The following is a 6,945-nucleotide window of genomic DNA, read 5'->3' as shown; positions in this document are numbered from 1 at the left end:
AAGAGGTATTAAAGACTGATAAATGGAAGGTGTTTTTCACTTTCCAGAACAGTGAAGTCCTGTGATAGCCTTCACTAAAAGTATTGGAAGTTAAATCATTCTTTCTAAAAAAAAATCAGTGTGCTATAAGGACAGCTTTTCTCATCTTGTTGCCTGTGACAGCTGTTGACTCAGTTACGTGACCATGGTTATATCTTTCAATCTTAGGTTCCTGCTTTGCCTAATCTAGCAAAAGAAAACCCTAACACGTTGAACAACATACCCAGTACCCTACAACACATCTCAACTGTTCTGTTCTTTATTCCTCACTGAGATGGGAAGCTTAGTGTCTCTGCTTACCAGCATGAAAGGATTACAGAGTAGTGTTCAGTAGGTATAGGGCTGCTGCTGTTAGACCTGCTCTTCTCAGAGACCAAGGATCAAGTGAGAGCGGAGTGGAAGTGGACTATGGTTAATGTCAGAGCTGGGAATTTTAAAAAGCTTCCTCCAACTCAAGCTGGTTCGCTGGGAATAGTTAGATTTTACAGGGGAGGAGGAGTCTAGGTGTGAGGACTTCAAAGATGGTGCTACCTGCCATTGCAGATGTAGCCCATAAGGGATGCCATCTTCTTTTCTATTTGAAAAAAGAGTATGTGGTTTTGTTTTTAAATGTGTGATACCTATAAATCACCTTGTCTTTGACCTGAAGGATTACTTCTAAGTTAACACTTAACATTGGCATTTCTAGTTAATGAAGACTCTCTGTCCAGGAAGGTGTAAATAAATTCTGATGACAACATGTAACACAGTCAGAGGGGATAAATAACGACTGATGACAACATATAATGCACTTGCCATGTTTCTTGAAGTTGTTACTGGAGTGGTAGCCAGTATATGGATTATCACATTGTCATGACTGCTCAACACTTCTTTTTTCAATGGATTTGGATCGTTCAAACCAATTTTTAATTAGTTTCATCTGTAGAAGTAGAATTGAAGAGAAGTGTATTGGATCTGGCTGAGGTGGATTTACTTTTCCCCTTCGCAGCCCTCATAGTGCTGTGCTTTGTATTGGTAGCTAGAAAAGGTGTTGATAACACACCAGTGTTTTGACTACTGCTAAGCTGTGTTCCCACAGCACGTTCTCTCTCCAACATTGCCTCCTGCCTCACCCAGTAGGCTGGGAGCGAACAAGATCTTGGGAGGGGACACAGCCAGGACAGTGGTCCCTAACTGATCTATGGGATATTCCACACCATGAGATGTCTGCTCAGCAATAAAAGCTAAGAAAAAGGAGGAAGAGGTTACAGCATATATAATTATATAAGGTTATTATAATATTTGCCTTTTTTTTTTTTGTAAAGTGATAGTTTTAGCAGAGGAGAAGCACCACTGCCTTAATAAAATAGAAGAATGTTATAAACTATAAAATGTGGCCAAAATTATTTGAGATCAAAAAGTTTACTGTGTAAGTTGCAATTTAAATATTGTGGCTCAGAGCCACCATGGGAAACTATACAAAAGTCTGTATGAAAATACATGTCCTGGCCTCTGGATACTGATCATCATTTTCTGAACCTCAGTGTAAATCATGAGACAGTGGATATTACACTTCCCTTTACATCAGCCAAGGGGCAACTGTTCAATATGAAATCTTTGATGATTAAATTTAGTACAGAGTGTGCAAGTTTAGAATTTGAGATTTTTGTTCTGGGTCCAGAAATAATTTCTGATTTAGTATGATTTATCCTGTTAATGTCAATGAAATAAAGTAGAAAGAGACCATTTTAACTTTTTTGTAAAATGATGTGTACAAGCAGTTTTCAGATGCTTTGGAATCTGTCTGCTTGAGCATTTGATGCCTTGCAGGAAACCCACTTTGGAGCTTTTCTTTTACTGGAGAATTTTCAGTCATCAAAGCTAAAAGTACTGGAGGAAAAATATCACATATGTGACATTCTCTCCACAAGCTCCAGTCATTAGTGCCAGCAGATACACTTTATAGATGTCTGGATTTAGTTTCATCATCAAAACCAGATGACAGTGAATCATACTTCATAATTTATTAAAAATCTTTGAAAAAATGTTTTCATCTAGCTCGTTCCCTCTAGCTTAAGTTTGTTTCTTTGGAAACAGTTATTTCATAGCTTGTAGCAAGCAGTGAAGGCAACGTGAAAAACATAAAATTAGAAACTCTTCTCACACAGGCCCTCCTAGGAAATTATGATGATTGGTAGAGTTTGACTTCCAAATGTGGTTTGTGGGTGGACAGGTGGAGTCCTGCAAGCTGCAGGTTCTTCTGTGTCTCTGCAGTATACTGAAAACAAAATTGTTAGAGATACTGAAAGAGAGAGCCTAGAAAAAAAGCTTAGACTAGACATCAAATTCGTAAGCAAATTTAGGTAAGGTGATTTCTATGCCAAGATTCTGGATACAAAAATCATCCCACATTCACAATAAAAGCAAGAATTAGCAAGAAAAAGCACAATTTAGAATCATAGTATCATAGAATCCATTGCTTGGAAAAGACTTGATATTGTCAACACCAACCATATCTGTCCACTACTAAACTATATTCCTGAGCTCTTCATGTATCTGTCTTTTAAATACCTCCAGAGATGGTGACTAAACTACCTCCCTGGGCAGCCTGTTCCAGTGCCCAATAACCCTTTTGGTGAAGAAATTTTTCCTGATATCTAATCTGAACCTTCTGACGCGGCTTGAGGCCATTTCCTCTCATCCTATCACTAGTTACTTGGAAGAAGAGACCAACAGCCACCTCGCTGATAGAACGCAATGGCTAATTCAGTGTTGGACAGTTTCATGTTCTCTTTCACGTTTCTCAAAAATGAAAGCATTTCTAAATGAAGACAGGAACAGGTCAGACCTGAGAAGGCACTTCCAGAAGAAGCCAGACCTGATAAAATGACTACCATATGCAAATTGATGTCTGTCATATTGCTGAGAAGGGGCAAAATCAGCTGTCCTCTCCATAGAGCTTTAGGGGTAAATTTATGAAGGGTAAAATCTATAAAAGTTTGGTTTTTGTTACTCACTTTAATAAGAAATGAGAAAATATTAAGGAAAACCATACAAGTCGAATATGCATATTAAAATCTATGAGAACGTTTCCTACGCTGACATGAAACACATTTTATTAATTCAGTTTAATGCTCATGCCACAGACAGACATTACATAAATTAAACCTGGATGAAAGTTTCGTAATAGAACTTTTGTCTACTGTTTAAAAGACATATTTGTAACAAGAAATGCACAGAATACGTTCTCTGGACAGGGATGCACATAGGCACACATAGAGAACAATCCTAATATAGAATCATAGAATCATAGAATCATTGAATGGTTTGGGTTGGAAGGGACCTTAAAGTTCACCTAATTCCATCCCCTGTGCCATGGACAGGGACATGTCCCACTAGATCCAGCCACCCAAGGCCCCATTCAACCTCACCTTGAACACTTCCAGGAGGGGGCATCCACAACTTCCCTGGGCAATCTGTTCCAGTGCCTCACCACACTCATCATGAAGAATTTCTTCCTAATGTCCAGTCTAAATCTTCCCCTCTCCAATTCATGCCATTCCCCCATGTCCTATCACTACATGCCTTTGCAAAAAGTCCCTCCCCAGCTTTCTAGTAGATCCTGTTCAGGTACTGGAAGGTCACTATAAGGTCTCCCTGGAGCCTTCTCTTCTCCAAGATGTACAGCCCTAACTCTAACAGCCTGTCCTCTGACCATCTTGAAGGCCCTCCTCTAGACCTCTTCTAACAGTTCCATACCCTTCTCATATTAAGGATTCCAGAAATGTACACAATACCCAAGGTGGAGTCTCACAAGAGCAGTGTACAGGGGCAGAATCCCCTCCCTTGACCTGCTGGCTATGCTTCTTTTGATGCAGCCCACAGTACAATGAGCACGCATTGCTGGGTCCTGTCAAGCTTCTCATAAATGAGCATCCCCAAGTCCTGCTCTCAATCACATCATCCCTCATCCTCTATTGAAAGTGCAGATTGCCCCGACCCAGGTGTAGGACCTTGCACTTGGCCTTGTTGAACCTCATATAATTTACCCACATGTACATGAAGAGTAAATCTAACTGTTCAGTGAAAATATCACTGTGCAAATCTGGCCAGAACTCTGTATACTGCAGTCAGTATCTCCTGGAGTCCAAGTATTGGTATACTTTTATGATGGCACTCTCAGGTGAGACAAGAGGGATGGTGAGATGGGTTGAGGCAGTCTAGTATGATGTCTTACACTAACTTTGTTACTTGAAATATTCCAATAAGTCACTTGACTTGAAGATCAAAATTGCAATTAACTATGTTAGTGACTTCTTTAAAATGGCATAAGAACATTTTGGCCTGCAACATTAAAAAAAAAAAAAAAGTCAAGACTTAAAAGTCTGAAATAACTGATTCAGATTCAGAAGTCACATCATTTCCCTATTTCTTCATGGCACACTAGGTGCAGCTGGTAAAGCCTATGTCAGACTTTCTTTCTGCAACAGGAAGCTGTAATACACATCTCATTCCCTAGAACATGAAACCACTGGAGTATGTCGCAGGAAAATACCACTGTTTGGGTCCCTTCTTACAGGGTACACCTACTTCTAACTACTTCTTCTACAAACTTTGGTTATGAGAAAGACATAATCTTCGCAATAAAGGTGCAGTTGCTCATTATCCAAGGCATACTTTTGGTGCAGCACAGCTATATCATCATGTCTCGGCCTCCTAAGATATTTGCTAAATGTTGAGCTATACAAAAGTACCCAGAGTAGAACCATGTGTGCTAAGATAGGTGAGATAGATTGAAGCCAAAGACAAGGTTGTTGGAGTGGAGAGTTAAAAGCTCAAAGGTTCAAGAAGAGAAACGCTCACATAAAGAGGTATAAAATCCTAATGAAAATCAGGGAGTCTGAAGATACACCTTTACTCCCATTGACAACTGTCTGGTAAAAAGCCAATGGTACCATACGTGAGTGGTAAGAATACTCGTACACAGCCTAGGGGCTTGATAGTCGTAGCTGTCTGTTGTCTATTATAATAGCAAAAAAATTATGCTTCTTGTGGACACTCTGTTTGCAAAGTATCTCTGTGCATGAGAAAAGTTCCCTGAAGTCTGAGTTGCACAGGATACCAATCAATTTTGAGGGCTGCATAAACATTTATTTAGCCTATCCCCTTATAGGCTTCAGGCACATAACTGGAGAGGTGAAGCTGGGAATATAAATTCAGAGTAAGTAGCTTTGTGATGACTGAGAAGAAACTGCCAGGTGTTCCAGGCATTTACAGCAGCCAAGACTGGCAGGCATGAGAAAATCTGTTCCTAATTTACCCCTTGTTGTAATGTTACTCTAAGAAATATTTACTGAGGCAGTATCTCTGGCAGAGTGGGGCCATTTCTCTATGAAAGTCATGGGATTTCAGTTGTTTAAAGACAGAACTACTTGATATGTCATGGACTAACCTATTTACTCACTCTTGACACTCATTTTTCTGTCACTCCTTGCTTCGTTTCACATGCAGTCACATGCACCCTAGCCAGAGGAACAGGTAAAAGCCTTTTAAAAGCTCAATCTCCCGAGCAGCCATTGATTTGCCTTTGAGTCTAGTGCGCTTTGTTGCCTCCTGAGGAAATCCTAACAGCGGTACATTTCAAGCCAATTAATAGAATCATTGAATCATTGAATCATAGAACTGCTTGCATTGGAAGGGATCTTAAAGATTATCTATTTCCATAGCCTCATCTAGCCTGGCCTTGAGCACCCCCAAGTACAGGGCATCCATGACTTCCCTGGGCAAGCTGTTCCAGTGCCTCACCACCACCTTCACAGCAAAAAATGTCTTCCTAATATTTACCCTCTTTCAGCTTAAAACAGTTATCCCTTGTCCTATTGCTACACCCCCTGATAAAGTACCCCTCCCCAGCTTTCCTATAGACCTCCTTTAAGTACTGGAAGGCTGCTATAAGGTCTCCACAGAACTTTCTCTTCTCTAGGCTAAACAAGCCAAACTGTCGAGCCCTCTGATCATCTTTGTGGCCCTCCTCTGGACTCACTTTAACAGATCCATGTCCTTCTTGCGCTGAAGACTCCAGAACTGAATGTAATACTCCAAGGTGAAGTCTCACGAGAGCAGAGTAGAAGAGCAGAATTACTTTCCTTGCCTTGCTGGTTACAATTCTTCTGATGCAGCACAGGATATGGCTGGCAATTCAGATAATCACAGAACAACCAGGTTGGAAGAGACCCACCGGATCACCGAGTCCAACCGTTCCTAGCAAACACTAAACCATATCCCTCAGCACGTCGTCCACCCGTGCCTTAAACACCTCCAGGGAAGGTGACTCAACCACCTCCCTGGGCAGCCTGTTCCAGTGCCCAATGACCCTTTCTGTAAAGAATTTTTTCCTAACGTCTAGCCTAAACCTCCCCTGGCGGAGCTTGAGGCCATTCCCTCTTGTCCTGTCCCCTGTCACTTGGGAGAAGAGGCCAGCACCCTCCTCTCTACAACGTCCTTTCAGGTAGTTGTAGAGAGCAATGAGGTCACCCCTCAGCCTCCTCTTCTCCAGGCTAAACAACCCAAGCTCTCTCAGCCGCTCCTCATAAGGCCTGTTCTCCAGCCCTTTCACCAGCTTTGTTGCATCAATCATATAATTTATACTTATTAGTTATATCAATAATAATAATAGTATCAGTATACAATGTTATAACAATAAACAATACATGCCAATAGTATTAGACCATAGGTTCTCCAATACTATAGGTTATGTCTAGGGGCAGGAAAAAAAAATCGAGGAAAAATCCAAGCTCTAAGACACATTTCCCCTCTCCTTGTCCTATATGCATGGCAGAAGTATGACCACAGGTTTATGTCTTTGATAGAAGTCAAACACGATGATACAATATTTCCTTTTTCAAAGTGTCATCTTGGCTTTCAGTG

This window comes from Phaenicophaeus curvirostris, chromosome 2 (genome assembly GCF_032191515.1).
Source record: "Phaenicophaeus curvirostris isolate KB17595 chromosome 2, BPBGC_Pcur_1.0, whole genome shotgun sequence".
Taxonomy (NCBI): Eukaryota; Metazoa; Chordata; class Aves; order Cuculiformes; family Cuculidae; genus Phaenicophaeus; species Phaenicophaeus curvirostris.
This window is presented reverse-complemented; position numbering follows the sequence as displayed.